The sequence below is a fragment of the Ambystoma mexicanum genome, chromosome 5q (genome assembly GCF_040938575.1).
Source record: "Ambystoma mexicanum isolate Mex_15411 chromosome 5q, UKY_AmexF1_1, whole genome shotgun sequence".
Taxonomy (NCBI): domain Eukaryota; kingdom Metazoa; phylum Chordata; class Amphibia; order Caudata; family Ambystomatidae; genus Ambystoma; species Ambystoma mexicanum.
This window is the reverse complement of record NC_090933.1, coordinates 1144109555-1144127151: the sequence shown is the minus strand read 5'-3', so window position 1 is coordinate 1144127151 and position 17597 is coordinate 1144109555. Positions and strand designations below refer to the sequence as shown.

The window sequence follows — 17597 nt, the reverse complement described above, 5'->3', positions numbered from 1 at the left end:
GCAAGCTGAAGCCCCGTGAGGTGCAAGAAAACCCGTCTACAGCAGGGGAGCAGGTATGGAAACATTTCTGTTTATCGCGTAAGAGGTAGGCATTATTTGTGAAGTCTGTTTACCGGGCGACGGGTTTACCTGAGGTGAACTCCTTTTGTACTTACAGACGGCACCTCTAAATAGGACCCTGGGGGCTCGCAGTCAAAGCGGCAGAGGCGTGGGCGCTTCCCCGCCCTGTAATTATAATCAACGGGGCCCAATATACAACACAAGGTAAACCCGCCGCTCTGTAAACGCAACCGGGGCACACGAACCACTCCATCCACGACTTCACATTCATTTTGTGCGGTAAACTAACATTGTGAATACGAGTAGCTTCCATTGAAAGGTGCGCCCAGTTACACGCGCAGCACAGAACCCGCGACCCACAAGCAACCCCAAAATAGCATAAGCGACCCTGGCCAACAGAGCCCAGTGCCTTTCCAAAAATCCCCTGGTCTTCGGCTGTCTTGGTGGCCCCGCCCTTTAATCCCTGATTGGCTGTGGGAGCCTGAGCGCCTCCCCTCATGAGCCTAAGCCCCGCCCCTCTTCGGCTGAGCCGTGAGATGCCATAGACTGGAGCATCAGAAAGTACCGCCTGCGCTCCGATGGGCACTTTCCCTTCTCAGGCGCCCCATTGAAATACAAGCGTCTGAGAAGTTCGGCTGCTGCGGCGTTCCTGGGCTGCTTCTGTCTACAGAGGACGAGGACAGGCGAGGGGAGTCTAGAACCCATGGGATACCGCTCATCACATAACGCTGGCCCCGTGTCTCTCCCTCTCTGCACCCGGCGTGGTCCTCCTGTGTGGCAGCAGTCTTAACCCGTCTCGTGGGTCCTCCATGTCTGTGAAGCTCTGGAGTGGAGCTTCTGCTTCTGTGATTGGTGGCAGCAAGGCTCCTCTCGTCTGTGGATAAGTGGATCAGGTAAGTGTAGACAGAAAACTGTTAGGTATGCATGTATGTATGCATTATTTTAAGTGAGCCAGGGCTAGCCAGGAAACAGCCCTAGAAGTGTCCAAAATACGTTTACTAGCCGGGGCGCTGCCAGGGCTTCCTTTGCCCCCTCACTAATGAGAGTCAGACGTTGTGCATTCCTTTTCTGACTTTTTAGCAGCAGTGTCAAATAGGTTCTGAGTCCACAGACAGGGACCTCTACTAGCAATCTGTAGTACTGAGCCCAGTGCTACTGACTGCGAGGGCATCTGTTAATGGGCTGAGGTACTGCACCCAGTGCTCCTGGCTCAGCAGGGACATCTAGCAATGGTCTGTATCGCCACCACTTTGTGCAGCGAACCCGAGGCTCTCGCACAGTGCACAGAAATGCAGCGCATGCATGTACACTGCATGCATGTGCACTGCAGTATTTGCACAATAAGCAGACTTCTCCCATATGTGGAGAACTTCAGGCAGTAGAAAAAGGACTTTCATCTTAGTAGTGTGAGCTCTTCAGTAGGGAGGGTGGTGCCATAAAGGGCGAAAGGAGATTTTTTTATTTTTTTTTAAGTAGTGATGCTAAATATGCCCACTTTTCCAACTAAAGGCCCCCCGGAGTCCCTCTGGAAAATAAAAAGACGGCTACAAAGACTGAGTGCCCTGGTGAATTGTACATGGTTTCAATCAGGCATTAAAATATGTGCTCTGCTTTTTTGAGAGCAGGGCCATATCATTGTCACAGGTAAAGAGAATGAGTCTTGAGCTGTGGCAGAGAGGTAACGAAAGGGGGAGTGAAAACAGACATTTGAAGAATAGAGGGAGAGGTTGGCTGATGGGGAAGAGGGAGAAACAAGTTCCATATTTCCAGGCACATTTATAATGCACTTTGTCTACTGTTTAGGCCGGTTTTATAAAGTACACAATTGTGTTGGCCCTGGGAAGCCAATCATAAACACCTAGTGAACTAGCCAGACCTGGAATCTAATTGATACAGTACCTAAATTGCAGGTGGGGCTCAAATCCTGGCTTTCATTGGTGCGTGTGATCCTGGGCAAATTATTTAATCTCACTGTGGCTTAGCTTCCAAACTTGGAGGTCCCTAGAAGTGATACCATTGGATTATTAGACTACAGTGTAGCATTGACAAAGCCAATAGTAATGGCCTGTGGATATTGACAATGTTTTTTGCATTCAGTGTGCAAAGAAAATCGTGCTACTAAATGTGTGGGTTGCTAGCCCCAACAAAAGGGTTATCTATGCGTGCAGTCGGCCCTTGTCTAAATTGCTTGCCACCCTTTACACCACCCCCCTTTAGGCCATGCTCACCAATCTTTGGCCCACGCCCCTTGTTAGAGCTCCCCTCAATTTAGTATCCCACTAAAAGCACTGTATCTATCTATGTATGGGTCCGTTTGTGCATGCAAGAAATTCTGTGCGCGTTCATGCTTGTGCTTGCGAAAGCCGTTAGTGAATACGTGCACTCCAGAGTGTGTGCGTGTAAGGCCTGGTGGACATAGACTCGGGGCGTGAAGAGATATGGGGACGATTAAGGATAGCAGGGGGAGGGCGGTGGAGCGGACACCGCGGCAGCAGCGAAACATCTTCCAAACGTGTAGGCTGCCGAGATCAGCCTGCGCCATAACCAGTTCTAGCAAATGTCAGACTCTCGCATTGTGTTTTCTTGGGCTTTCTGCATCGATTGCACTCAGTGGCAAGCTCGGCGTCATCGCATTATAGCTCAGAGGGGAAGGGCGCACAGGAAAGGTGCTTTTCTGTTGACTGATATATCAGTGATATCATTTCCGACTGATGGGCTTTTTGTTTATGAACGAGGGTGAAAGGCTGGACACGTCACAAGACTTATGTGATCTGTTCAGCGCATTCCATGACTGACTCAGAATTGCTTTAAGCGAGGAACCGGTTTCGAACCTGTGTTGCTATGGGTCTTCTTGTTCCCAAGATAAAGGCGTCGCACCTGCGCTACCCTCCCCGCCTAACGACAGCCCACCATCCGCACATTATAGTACACCAGTGTAGTGGACAGCGCCCCACCCCCTCCACAGTGTGGCATGACATGTCACTATGAATCTGAATTGGAAGGAGTCTTCTCTGGGGGCCGGGTGGAGAGTGGGGGCGTTTGGGCAAGTGCACCTGTTCTGAATACCTGGTAAGGGGAATATTCTAACTCTAAACTGCTTCCAAGGTGCACCGGGATTTTCTTAATGAAACAGTATCACTGTCTTCACATGACCACCGCAAGTGTACTCTAGTGTATGGGCACAGTATGCAGCGCGCCGTTGTCCAAGAGTTGCTTAGCAAAGTGTTCAATTTAAACACTCCCAGGTCATCCATCCCTTTCATGGTATCAAATACGTGAGAAATGTTTTATTTTTATTTTCAGCGTTTAGAAATGGGAGACCCTCGTTTCCATGTGCCCACTACGTCTGGCATTAAAAAGCGTAGGGATACAGGCGGTTAGTTAGACTCACCAGCCCGGGGTTACACGGTTTGTTTGAGTTGCAAGTCAGGCTGGGAGCTGGGATACAGGCGGTTAGTTAGACTCACCAGCCCGGGGTTACACGGTTTGTTTGAGTTGCAAGTCAGGCTGGGAGCTGGGATACAGGCGGTTAGTTAGACTCACCATCACCGCGTTACACGGTTTGTTTGAGTTGCAAGTCAAGCTGGGAGCTGGGATACAGGCGGTTAGTTAGACTCACCAGCCTGCGTTACACGGTTTCTTTGCGTTGCAAGTCAGGCTGGGAGCTGGGATACAGGCCGCTAATTAGACTCATCAGCCCGGGGTTACATGGTTTGTTTGAGTTGCAAGTCAGGCTGGGAGCTGGGATACAGGCGGTTAGTTAGACTCACCAGCCCGGGGTTACACGGTTTGTTTGAGTTGCAAGTCACGCTGGGAGCTGGGATACAGGCCGTTAATTAGACTCACCAGCCCGAGGTTACACGGTTTGTTTGAGTTGCCAGTCAGGCTGGGAGCTGGGATACAGGCGGTTAATTAGACACACCAACCCGGGGTTACACGGTTTGTTTGAGTTGCCAGTCAGGCTGGGAGCTGGGATACAGGCGGTTAGTTAGACTCACCAGCCCGCGTTACACGGTTTGTTTGCGTTGCAAGTCAGGCTGGGAGCTGGGATACAGGCCGCTAATTAGACTCACCAGCCCGGGGTTACACGGTTTGTCTGAGTTGCAAGTCAGGCTGGGAGCTGGGATACAAGCGGTTAGTTAGACTCACCAGCCCGGGGTTACATGGTTTGTCTGAGTTGCAAGTCAGGCTGGGAGCTGGGATACAGGCGGTTAGTTAGACTCACCAGCCCGGGGTTACACGGTTTGTTTGAGTTGCAAGTCAGGCTGGGAGCTGGGATACAGGCGGTTAGTTAGACTCACCAGCCCGAGGTTACACGGTTTGAGTTGCAAGTCAGGCTGGGAGCTGGGATACAGGCGGTTAGTTAGACTCACCAGCCCGAGGTTACACGGTTTGAGTTGCAAGTCAGGCTGGGAGCTGGGATACAGGCGGTTAGTTAGACTCACCAGCCCGAGGTTACACGGTTTGAGTTGCAAGTCAGGCTAGGAGCTGGGATACAGGCGGTTAGTTAGACTCACCAGCCCGGGGTTACACGGCTTGTTTGAGTTGCAAGTCAGGCTGGGATACAGGCGGTTAGTTAGACTCACCAGCCCGAGGTTACACGGTTTGTTTGAGTTGCAAGTCAGGCTGGGAGCTGGGATACAGGCGGTTAGTTAGACTCACCAGCCCGGGGTTACACGGTTTGTTTGAGTTGCAAGTCAGGCTGGGAGCTGGGATACAGGCGGTTAGTTAGACTCACCAGCCCGAGGTTACACGGTTTGAGTTGCAAGTCAGGCTGGGAGCTGGGATACAGGCGGTTAGTTATACTCACCAGCCCGAGGTTACACGGTTTGAGTTGCAAGTCAGGCTGGGAGCTGGGATACAGGCGGTTAGTTAGACTCACCAGCCCGAGGTTACACGGTTTGAGTTGCAAGTCAGGCTAGGAGCTGGGATACAGGCGGTTAGTTAGACTCACCAGCCCGGGGTTACACGGCTTGTTTGAGTTGCAAGTCAGGCTGGGATACAGGCGGTTAGTTAGACTCACCAGCCCGAGGTTACACGGTTTGTTTGAGTTGCAAGTCAGGCTGGGAGCTGGGATACAGGCGGTTAGTTAGACTCACCAGCCCGGGGTTACACGGTTTGTTTGAGTTGCAAGTCAGGCTGGGATCAGGTTTCCACCCGCTAGCTCACTTCCGCTGCACCCAATCCCTCACAGACGCAACCTTTTGCGGGATTGGGTGGGAGCTCGCACCAATGCCGACCGTATAATTGTTATTTCTATAGCTAAAAACCTCAAGTGTCACTGAGGCTGGTAAATGAAACACGTGAGTTCATGTATGCTCTGCCTGGCTGACTCGCATGCGTTCTGAACATGCCCAGTTACTTGCAGCGACATAAGCTGCACTGGCTGACTCACATGCGTTCTGAACATGCCCAGTTACTTGCAGCGACATAAGCTGCACTTCTGTCATGTCTTTACCTCTTTTCACAGGGTGCTTTTCTGGCATTGCATTCATTTAAGGTCAAACCAGCTGGACTAGTAAATAACCCAAAGGAATGTACTTCCTGGTATGAAAGGGCAAGACAATGCCTTCTGTCTTGCCTTAAATGACAGCTGTGGACGGTGCATGTCTTTACTCTAGAAAAGGAGCATTTGATGTTGAGACACGAAAATACACTGTCAGTTTGGTATAACTGGGCTTGTGGTGCAATAAACTGCAAGCATTGTGCATGCTGACCAGTGCCTGTGTCCCAAGTCACTGGGCCTCATTACAAATCAGGTGGTCCGGAAATAACGGTGGCGGTAAACCCGCCGCCACCGTTGTTTCCGGACCGCCTGATCCCGACTCCTGCAGGCGGGAGGTGATGTTCCCACCAGGACTGACCTGGCGGGTTTAACACCGCCCGCCTGCAGGCGGACGAGGAAACACCGGCATCTCGTGATGCTGCCGGGGTTTCCCTGATCCCCATTCCCATTGAGTCCCATAGGACTCAATGGGAATGGGGATTAACACCATTCCGCCTCTGTGATTCCCGGGAAACCGGGGTTGTAATGCCCCGGTAATTCCGGGATTCACGGAGGCGGAATGGTAATACGAGTCCGGTGGTAACCAGGCAGTTTTACCGCCTCGGTTACCACCGGACTCGTAATGAGGCCCACTGTGTCATTTCCAGCAGTCTGAAACCAAGACGTTTACATGGAATTGGAATTGTATTTTTAATCATCTTTTATATAGTGCCATTTGCCCATTTGTATGGCCTCAATGCGCTTTGTGGTTGGAACGCCCTCGGGGGCCGAAGTCCATATATGGTATATTGTAAGAGTTCTGTTCAAAATGTGTGTGTGCATTCTGCCAGGTGAGAACTTAAGAGGGTTGCCTGGGCCCCAGTAAGCAGCCCCAAGGGGTGCAGTTGGTGGATTAGCCCTGGGGTGTTGCTAGGTCTGGAAAATATCAGGGTTTAAGCTAATGTTGGGACTGGCGGAATTCGGGGCTAGCTTGCCTTTTGGCTGTAGTCCCTGAGCGTTTATCTGGGGCTACAACCAATGGCCCTTTCACACCCCCCCAGCAATGCCTCTGGGATTAGGATAGAGAGCTAGTGCAGGAGATTCGATGTGTGCCCAGCTAGAACGACATGTTGTTCGTAGGTTTTCGCTGTATACTTATGGCAGAGGTGTTGAGGTACATCGGGGGTTTCAGTGTGGACAGGTGCAAGCTGCTAGACTGCATTTGCATAACCATAGCTGCTTTCCAGAGTTCATGGATGGGAAGCCGTGCTTGAGGCATGTGTCCACAGACATGGAGCGAGTTATACATACCTTAGTCTCAGACAGATTTTCGTTCAGTGTGATTTTCTTAGGTCTCTCAAGATGATAGATTGGTCGTTCGAGTGCCTCTTTGGTGATGTTAGCATACTGCTTTTTTGGAGGGCTTGGCTTGATCCTTTCTTTGAGTGCAATAGGAAATAAATTAAAATAAATATATCTTGCCACCTATGGCCGAGACCAATATCGTCCAAGCCAACAGAAAGAACCATCTAAGTGCTCCTTAGTGTGTCTCTGTTTCTACCCCCACAGCTATTAACGTGCGTTCCGTGCCCAATAGCCCCAGTTGAACTGGCGCATTTCCTACCCCCAGTGCGATCTATGGGTTTAGTGTTCTGTGTACTTGGGTTATCCCTTTCATAATTAGGTAGAGACCTCCAGCTGAGTGCGCAAATCATAGATGTCCTCTGTTCAAACTGATCCTGCTACCATTTCTATCTAGTGGTGTGTCTGAACAAGCATTCTGTAAGTTGCCACATCTAGGGTGCATCAGATTTACTGGTACTGTTTAGTGACCAGATGGCGCCAGTTGTAGAGTTGGTGGTCCGGGCCAGGGTGGGGGAGGCTCAAAGAGATGGAGTGATGTATGATCGTCTGAGGGGGCGGCGCAGGGGGCAGTACTTGTGTTCATGGGGCAGGAAGAGAGTGCACGTTTCTCACGGTGTGCTGCTGCCGGCATCTGCAGTGGTTTGGAAAGTAGGAGTTGAGTTTGGTGTGGTACTGTACTGGTGTGCTCGGCAGTCACAGTATAGAGTAGGACGTTTCAAGAGGAGGGAGGAAAAAGCCAGGATTTGAGGGCTTTCTGCCATCCATTGGATTTGTTTCATGTGTTCCAAAACAATTTGTATAGCTTTTTACCCAATTGTTCACATAATGTTTACTGTAAACCTCACAATTTGTATTGCATTATTTAAACAAATCCATGCAGACTGGCAGTATTCTTCCTACTTTCTATGCCAAACAGTACCATTCCTATATATCCCTTAAAGCTATGATCAACCGTATTATTCCTGCACCTTCTTCCCTACAGTGATTGGTAGTACCCGTCCTACACATCTCTACATCCGATGATAGACAGGGCGATTTGGGCACCCCGCTCCAGGTCTGACCTGCTGGGAGCACCGGCCCCTGCAGGCATGGTTTTCACAGAAGCGCCGGCACCATTAGCAATCATGCAGGTGCTTCCCTGTCCCCATTTCCCGTGGAGTCCTATCATGGGAATGGGGACTTGCAGTTCCCGCCACCTGACATCCCGGGCCGACGAGACTTTTAATATCCCTGTGGCACCGGGACATCAAGCGGTGGAAACAGTGTTACGAGATCGGTGGCAACCGCCGACCTCGTAATGAGGCCCAGTGTCATTCATACACATCCCTTCATTCCAGGATGGTCAGTACTATTCATGCACATGCCCCATGCAGTGATAGACAATACTTTCCTTGCACATCCTTCTGTGCTACTAATATCGACAGTACCATTTACACACTTCCCTCCATGAAGTGTAGACAGTACTGTACCCGCCCATCCCTCTGTGCAGCATGTCAGCATTGCGTCTGCAAACCAATTCATATTTTATGCAAAACAAAGGGGTGTCTGGGCATCTCTCTACCAGCACAAACACATCCCAATGACCTGTTCTTAGGTGAATAACCCCTGGGAGAGATTCTACCAAGTCTTTAGCTCACTGTCCCTTTCACATAGAAGAAATTTCCCCGCATATCAGTCTTTGTCCTGCCCAGGGGCAGGCCAGCACCGAAATGCTAGGCAATTCTCCTCTGAACAAGATTACCAACAGCAACCCCAGACACGTGTTTCAGCCTTGTTGGGCATCATCAGTGAGGTGAAGCTGTGCCTCTCTAAGCACATTGAACAATTTTTGATGCACTTATGTACTTACCCACACTGTGAACGACAGTACTCCACCTGTACATCAAGTGCTATGTTATATAGTACTGACCTTGCCCCTCTCGTCATGCTTTGATATACACTAGTGTACCTGCACACTAGCCCGTACTGTGAATGACCTTACTGACTGGCACATCATATAGTGCAATGTTACACACTACTGTGTTCCAAATTGTAGCAGGCAGCACTGTACCTGCACATTCCTAATTGTAGCAGGCAGTACTGTACCCGCACATGCATCCATGCTTCAACAGGCAGCCCCTCATTGTCCTCTGGATACTCCTGCATGCTTTAATTGGCAAGGCTGTCCCGGTTTAGTCACGTGGCGAGGCCATCATATTCATGTTAGCGCCCATTATTTTTATTCTGTAATCCTTTTTCGTGATCAGGCACAGCATTCACTGGGACCCTGCCCACCATCCCTAGTTTTATCTGTTAGTTTTCAAGATCACATTGGTGTTTTCATTACCGCCTTAGTAAGAGACACATGTGGTATTGAAAACTAGCAGGCAAAAATATGAAAATTGCTGATAAAGGCAGCATTGCTCAAATAATGGGCTGATCTCCCCTCCTCTCTCCTATCCTCCACCTCCCAGCTTCTCCTCCTTGGGGATCTCAACATCCACCTCGACTCCCCACACTCCCCTGCGCTCTTTCGTAGCCTCTCCATTCTACCCTCTGGTCTGACTCACTCTGCTGGCCAAACTTTGGATGCTCTCATCTCTTCAGGCATCCCCCTCTCTAATTCTCTCACTACTCCTCTCTCCTGGACTGACCACTTTCTTTTCTCTTCTCACTTGAAACTTCCTGTCCCTTTGTCAAAGGCCGTCCCAGCACTGCCACTTTCCTTCATGGTCATTCGACCTATGAAGCGAGTGTCAGTGGCTGCCTTTGCCTCCACCTTCTCCACTCCACCTACTCCTGTGGCTGACTCCCATCCTGACACATCCCATCTCTAACACTCTGGATATACTTGCCCCTGTTATGAGGTTCCACCTGAAGCCTGCCACAAAGTGCAACTCTTGGTACGACTCCGATTTTGGCTACTCTGAAACGCAAGTGCAGACTAGGTGAGAAGAAGTTGGGAGCTTCGGGATCCACATTCAAGCCTGCATCTCTGCGGCCTCTACCAACACGGCCAAACCTTTAAAAATCTGCAAGGAGCTGGCCAATCCCACTGCAGTATCCCCCTCTTCTACACCCACCCAGGGCCTCTGCACAGCTCTGGCTTCTCATTCCACCCCTAAAACCCAGGACATCCTGTCTGCACCCACCACCACTTCTCCTCTCTCTCCCCCAGCCCTCTCAGGCCTGTCTTGGTGGCCCCCATCCTCTCCTTCTCACTTCCTTCTCTCCTGTAACACCTGAAGATGTTTCCAGAGAAGTACAGTCAATGCAAGTGTTCCTCTCCCTCCTTTCTCCTCCCCCTCACTCACCTCTTGTCCCTTTACTTGTCTTCGTCCCCAGCACTATATGAAATGTCGTCAGGCCTAATACGATAGTCGCTTGTTTTGTTCCTCTCCCTCCTTCCTCCTCCCCCATTCCTCACCTCTTGTTAATCTCCGGCTCTACCAGAAATGTTGTCAGGGCCAGTACGGTAGTCGCCTGTCTGTTCTCCCATTTCCTTCCTATCTGTGTTTTAGCTCTTGCACTATCTGAAATGTCATCAGGCTGAGTACGATAGTTAATTTCACATTCTTGTTGTTCATGGCCTGTAAGAATGTCATTGTATTTTCCCTTGTTCCCTCCTTTGCTGTGAAGCACTTTGAAACACACTGTGTAGAGGCGCTATATAAATAATCATATCATATCTAAACAGGTGACCCCCCCCCGGCTCCTCCAGAACCATCAAGGATAACATTGGTTCTCTCGCTCCAGCCTTGGCCGATTTCTGTAATCACTCCTTCACTACTGGTACTTTCCCGTCTCCTCTCAACCACTCCCTTGTGCACCTCGTACTAAAAAAGCCTTCTGCCAAACCATCCATTCCGGCAAACTATCGCCTAAACTTTATGACTCCTTTCCTGGGCAAACTCCTGGAGAAGTGTGCTATCTCCCTGCTACCTGCCACACTGAATCTGTTGGTTGTCTCCATGGCCATCAGTCTGGCTTCAGAGCAGCTAGAGGCACAGTAACTGTACTCCTGAGCTCCCGTGAAAATGTGCTTTCTAATCTTGACTCTAGGTCTCTCTCTGTCCTCATTCTCCTCGACCTTTCCTCTGCTTTTGACATGGTCAACCACAACATCTGATTACTCCTCTCCGCAAGACCCTTGACATCATGGAGCAAGCTCTGGCTTGGCTGACCTCCTTCCTCCTTGACCAGCCCTCCCAGGTCCACCTTGGTTCCTTTCTCTCTACCACCTCTCTCTCTACATGTGGTGTTCCCAGGGGCTCTATCCTCTACCCCTGGCTTCAACATCTATCTGGCCCCTTGGGCCCTCCTGATCTCTTTCTTCACCTCTAATTTTCAGTGTTATGCAGATGACACACAGCTCTCTTTCAGGCTACCCTCAGTCCCCCCCCCCCTCGCTCATATCTGACTATCTGGTCATGTAGCACCTCTAACGATCTCTGCCTCAACACCAGCAAGACTGAGACCCTTCTCATTGGGTCTCCTGCTCCGACGTTCCCTCTCTCACTCTGGCTGCCTTCCTTGGGCCCTATGACCTCACCCTCTTGTGAGGCAAGAAACCTTGGAGTGATCTTCGACTCCACACTCTCCTTCCCTGCACACCTCACAGACCTTGCCAAGAAGGCTCACTTCCAGCTGTACCTCCTCAAAGGTATTCTCCCTTTCTCACCTTCCCCAGAAGCTCACTGCCTCCAGAGCTCTTGTTCTCTCAATGCTGGATTACTGCAACAGCCTCTTTCTCAATCTGCCTTCCTCTACTCTTCACCCTCTTCAACTCATCCAGAACAGGACCGCAAGATTTATCCTTGGCCTCAAGTCCAGGGGCCGCATCTCTCCAGCCCTGAAATCCTTCCACTGGCTCCTGGTGGCTGCAGGGATTAAGTTTAAGAACCTCTGCATCATCCACAAGACTTTTTGGGGTAGTGGCCCTTACTACCTTCAACTCTCTCTTCCTAAGTACCTTCCTCATAGAGCCCTTCGCTCGTCTACTTCTAACTCTCTGCGGGTTTGCTGCTTCTCCAAACAGATATTGGGTGGTAGAACTCTCTCCTCTGCAGGTGCCTCCCTCTGGAATAGCCTCCTTGCCTCTCTCTGCCTTGAGCCGGACCTCCTTAAGTTCCAGAACTCCTCAAGACCTACCTTTTCTCCTCTTCTTCCTCTCTCCCTCTCTCCCTCTACCTTGCTAACCTTCCCTTGATCCTGCTCGTCTGCCTGGATGGCCTCTGAGTCTTACAGGACACCAGCCCCCACCCCCTGCACCTCTGACCAGTCCCCCTGAACTTGCTGCCTGGCCCTACTTGCACTGCCTCCTGTCTAATCTTGCACTACTGCGCTGGGCTTGCCCCTTGTAGTCCCAGCCTCCCAGCACTAAACGCAGGGCCCTGCTGCTCTGTGTGCACTTTCCCCTGCACTTCTTGCTGTGCACTTGCGCAATCTCAATGATACAAGGCCTAGTAAGATCGTTGTCATGTCCGCCCTCTGTTCCCCCTCCCTTGCCTTGGTGCGCCTTGAAACACTTGTGTACAGGCGCATAGTAAATAACTAATCAATCAATCCTGCGTTGGTGTGTTGCCTTAAAAACACTGTGCAGAGTTGAGACTCAGACCTGCCTAATTTTTATGCTTCAAAATTCCGCTTAATCTTCAGGCATATGGTGCTGCGCCATTCCTGGAAAATGTGCAAGTTTGAGTTCAGCGTTGCTGTGAGTTTGTGATTATCGATACGTGACAGAAACATCATGTTCGGTGAGTTTCCGATAGTCCCGTTTTAGAGACAGTGTGACTGTATCTTGTGGTCGCTACTGCCACCTGCAGGCTGCTCTGAGAATAGACAGGTGTGTGCAGCTTGGAGCCTTGCAAGTGTACGCGTGTGTGATGGCAACGGATCCTTTGGTTATACCGCGTGCACCGCATTAGACCCGTCAGTACTCCCAGGACCCTTCCCAGAGCGGCCCGCAACTGCGCATTGCTCGAGCTGATGCGGTTATTTCAGTATGGCGCTCCTGACCCATTGTACAAGGACATCGCACACGCGACCCTTACAATCATCTCTAAAAGCCACGCCCCTTTGATAAGAGTTGTGGAGAATGTAAGCAATGTCTTGTGGGTGCTCATGGATTTGGTGTGACGTCCGTGTAAAGTGTGCAGGATGTCAATGGTCGGCCGTCGCTGCAGACACATCCTTGCTCGTGTTCCCGCGAGGTGGAGTTAGTTTACACGCTTCTCCGGGTGGCTGTGACGGCCAGTCCTATCCGAGCCGCCCGTATCTTTGTGGCCAGGCTCGGACTGGCCTATGGGGCAATAGGCCCACGCCCGAACCAAAAACACAACATGCTGGTGCGTGCTCGTGTTCCCTATGGAAGTTCTTGCAACCGGCTCAGAAGTGCCAGTGCTCTACAGTTGAATGTATTGCTAGATGCAAGTTAGCTCATGTATTCTCCCATTAACTGCATTGTACCACATGTTAAGTTCTTATTGAGTGAGAAGTACTGATACTATACCATGAAAGTATTTTGCCAGACAGATAAGTGTTGCTACACTCTAAAACTTGAGGAGAACCATCTCCAGTTCCGGAAGCACCTAAAGACCTTCCTCTTTGTTTCTGCCTTCTCTCCCCCTCTCCCCTGCTGACCCGCTCTCTCTTGGCACCGTGCACCTGGCCATCCTCTTTCCTCTGGGTCCAGGTACCTGCTCACCCTGCCGCCCTCCTGCACTGCTTCCTAGCCACCCCTTGCACTGGGGACTGTATCTGCACCCATACAGCTCCCCCACCCCATTTTCTTCATTTCTGCACTTATCAGACTTACCCAGTCTTTCGCCATAAACACAGCACTTACCACATGCTGGCTGCACTATCACTGTTTATTGCCTTCTTTCTATTGTTTTATTTATTATTTATTTATCTACTCTACTCTGCTCTGCACTTTCCACTCTCCCCCTTCCATGCACTTTTTCCCTTCTCCCCATCACATGCACTTGCGCGTTCTCAATGTCACTGGGCCTAGTAAGATGGTTGTTGTTTTTGTGTTCTCCCTTGTTTCTCCTCCCTTGCCTAGTCGTGCTCTGAAACACCTGTGTAAGAGCGCGATACAAATAAAATATCATATATCATATCATATGCGAACACTGAATGCCTTTCACCTCTGCTGATCAGCACGTAAAGTGCCTAATTGAAAGTGATGTACCAAGCTGCTAAGTGTCAGTACTCGCATACAGAAAATGTTAAAGTTAAAAGAAATGCGGATACACTACCAATGAAAGTATTATACCATACTTACAAGCACCAGTACTTTCCCTAAAAAGTGTTAAACATCGAGAGAAGTGCCTGTGCTCTGCCAATGAAAGTATTGTTCCGTGCTGGCAGGCTCACATGGCATGAATTTCATCCCTGTTAATAAGAGTTTATGCTTCCTTATTTAAAGTATTGCACCATGGTGCTAAGTGCCAGCACTCTCTCCTTGAAAGAGTTAGCTCCCTACTGAGAAGTGCTGATATTCTACCAAAGAAAGTGATGTATCATGCTGAAAAGTGCTAGTACTCTCCCTTGAAAGAGTTAGCGCCCTACCGAGAAGTGCTGATATTCTACCAAAGAAAGTGATGTACCATGCTGAAAAGTGCTACTACTCTCCCTTGAAAGAGTTAGCGCCCTACCGAGAAGTGCTGATATTCTACCAAGCAAAGTGATGTACCATGCGGAAAAGTGCTAGTACTCTCCCTTGAAAGAGTTAGCGCCCTACTGAGAAGTGCTGATATTCTACCAAGGAAAGTGATGTACCATGCGGAAAAGTGCTAGTACTCTCCCTTGAAAGAGTTAGCGCCCTACTGAGAAGTGCTGATATCCTACCAAGCAAAGTGATGTACCATGCTGAAAAGTGCTAGTACTCTCCCTTGAAAGAGTTAGCGCCCTACTGAGAAGTGCTGATATTCTACCAAGCAAAATGATGTAAGTGATGTACCATGCTGAAAAGTGCTAGTACTCTCCCTTGAAAGAGTTAGCGCCCTACTGAGAAGTGCTGATATTCTACCAAGCAAAATGATGTACCATGCGGAAAAGTGCTAGTACTCTCCCTTGAAAAGTGTAACATTTCTACAGACAAGTGCCAGGCAACTGGCAATGAAAGTATTGCGTCCTGCTGACAAGCATCCGTATTCTTCCAATGAATGTCCGACAAGCATTACCATGCTCCCACTGACCGCCCATCATCCCTGCTGATAACCACGTATGCTCGTCATTGAAAGTACGGTGTCACAGCGCTAAGACCCAGCACTATATCACTGAAAGCACTTCACCTTTGCTTAGGCTTTATTTAATGGCCTGGCCCATCCTCCTTTTCAGGTACTTGGTCATCATTGGCTGTTGAAGGCTCAGCTTAGCCATGCTCAGCCCGTATCTGCTGGCTTCTTGTTATCTGTGGCTGTTGTACTGGGACTACAGAATGTTAGTGCTGTGTAGAGGAGTATTAACTATCGCCTGTGTTCAGTGGCAGAGACAGGGTGGGGCAGGAGGGAGCCCCCCCTTGTGCCCAGTGCACCCCGACTTCCCACTGGCACCCAATTACAAACTCCCCAGGCACCAAAAGCTGCCCCCACCACTGCCTGTGTTGCGCATTCGCGAAGAACACGTTTTTCCTTTCTTGCTTATACCTTGAAGTTGCTCGTTTGCTTTTCATTCTATTCTTTTTTGTTTTTGCTTTAATTTTTATTTTATTTTATATTGTGCAATATCATTAATGAAGGAACAGCAGGTTAGCAACGCTTTATACATGCATATCCTGATAAATAATAGTGAACAATCGTGCCGGTGCACTCCCTTTCAAATGAAAGAAATGCAGCCTGGAGGTCCCTAACTTTTAAGGACACAAGTCACAGGAGTATACATCATTTGAAGGGGTGTGCCACCGCCCAGGGCAATCGCGAATGCCACACTGCTGCCCCTGTTACCCGGAGAGCAAACACGTTTAACAGCTGATTGCACCAGCTGGAAACACCTCAGATTATAAGGCATTGTTCGACACATTCTGAACAGGAAATGCACCAAGACTGTTTGCCCCATCAATATATCCCAGAAGCAAGGCACACGTGCACACTATGCGTTGGCATGGAGCTTATGAGAGGGGAATCCGATACGGAGATTACCCGTTCAGATGGAATTACCTGCAGTATTTTATTAATTCATAAAAATCAAAGAAGGGCATTGACACCCTCAGATGGCAATGCATCACAAGGTCTGGCATGAGTTCAGCACGAGGATAGCATCTCTTTAAAGGGCAGTGATGGCTTGAAAGCCAGTTAAGAGAGAAGAATTCTCTGGTGCCCTGGGCCAGGTAATAAGACAAGGAGCAAGAACCAGACTGACCCAGATAACCTATCAATAGCAACAGGATGCTTTATTCTTCAAAGTTACAGCCAGTGCTCCAGATAAGATTTTGAGGTGGGAGTACCTTACTACCTATTTTTAAACTTTGAGAGTAAATGTGATTTTAAGAGAGTAAAAATGAATTTTCTCCTTTGCAAGAGAGTAAAATGTATATGACATCCAGCCGATGTGTGCAAAAACTGTATGGAAATCATTACTATGCAGCAGCTTTCTGCATTGTGACAGAATACACCTTTCATTATTAGGTCTGGCCATTTGATCTCTCCTGTATTGTTCAAAACACAAAAACCTAGCCAATTACATAGTAACGCAAGCATGAATTGTATGGTGTGGTTTGAGGTTCGATAGCAGAATTGTCTTTTGAGATTTAATGAAAGTCCTCAGTTCCTGGAGCTATTACTACCTAATGGTATGCTAATGTTATGATACAACAGTGCAGGGAGGCAAGGACTCCATGCTAAATTCTATATCTATTCTCATGGTCAAATGGTTATTTAGCTGTACATAGAACATATTGATCACAATTATCACCAAACCGAAGTCAGTACTCCTTCATCAACCTCAAAAAGATGAAAGGCTGAGTTGGCCACGTCGGGATTGAAACCCGCAACCTACAGATCGCAGCAATGAGTGCTGAACTGGCTGAGCTATCTTATTGGCTAACATCCTTCATGGGTCGGTTAACTGAGTATAGACTGAGGTATAATAATCACAGTGCCTAGATGTTGGACGAACCATGTATGAAGCGCTACATAAAGTAAAATACCTATCTGGATTATCACAGGGACCGGTTTTGCGGAGTTTCTATTTCCATTGCAAATGTAACTTTTTTTTTTTTTTTTTATAACAGCACTTGCACTTCCTGGAGAGTCAGGTTTTGGATTTTTTAATTGTAGTCTTGAAGATTTGAGAGGCTAGAACACCTGTGATTGATGTAATGACAAATACTCACCCTTGGGCAAAGCCTCTACTGCCACTGACCATTTACAGTACCCCATTGACTGCAAGGTTGAATGGATGTAAACTAGACCGTGCATAGTCATTTTACACACTGTTGTTATAATTGGAGTGTAAATTAAATTACAAGTGTAAACATGATCTGCCTCCACATGATTATGTACACAGCACAGGAACTCTGAAAAGTACAATTGTTTTGCCTGCACTGCAAAGAAAAGCATAATGTGTTACAAAATATTAATTATGAGCATCAACACAGCAAAAGCTGAATGGAAATAAACCATTCCTTTTACCACAGTGTGTAGTTTCTTTTTTTGAAAGGCTTCAGAGAAATACATTCTGTTTCAGAGGCTTTTACCCATGG

General features: G+C 48.8%; 1 protein-coding gene across 3 annotated transcripts in view; it reads left to right on the top strand.

Annotated features, from left to right (window-relative positions):
* The first annotated feature begins 606 nt into the window (after positions 1 to 606).
* Positions 607 to 17597, top strand: part of LOC138497931 (CMP-N-acetylneuraminate-beta-galactosamide-alpha-2,3-sialyltransferase 1-like) — a 278656-nt gene continuing 261665 nt past the window's right edge. For all 3 annotated transcript variants that reach the window (XM_069621663.1, XM_069621665.1, XM_069621662.1), the window contains exon 1: positions 607 to 953. The gene's annotated coding sequence lies outside the window, so the exon portion shown is untranslated. The remainder of the gene's footprint in view (positions 954 to 17597) is intronic.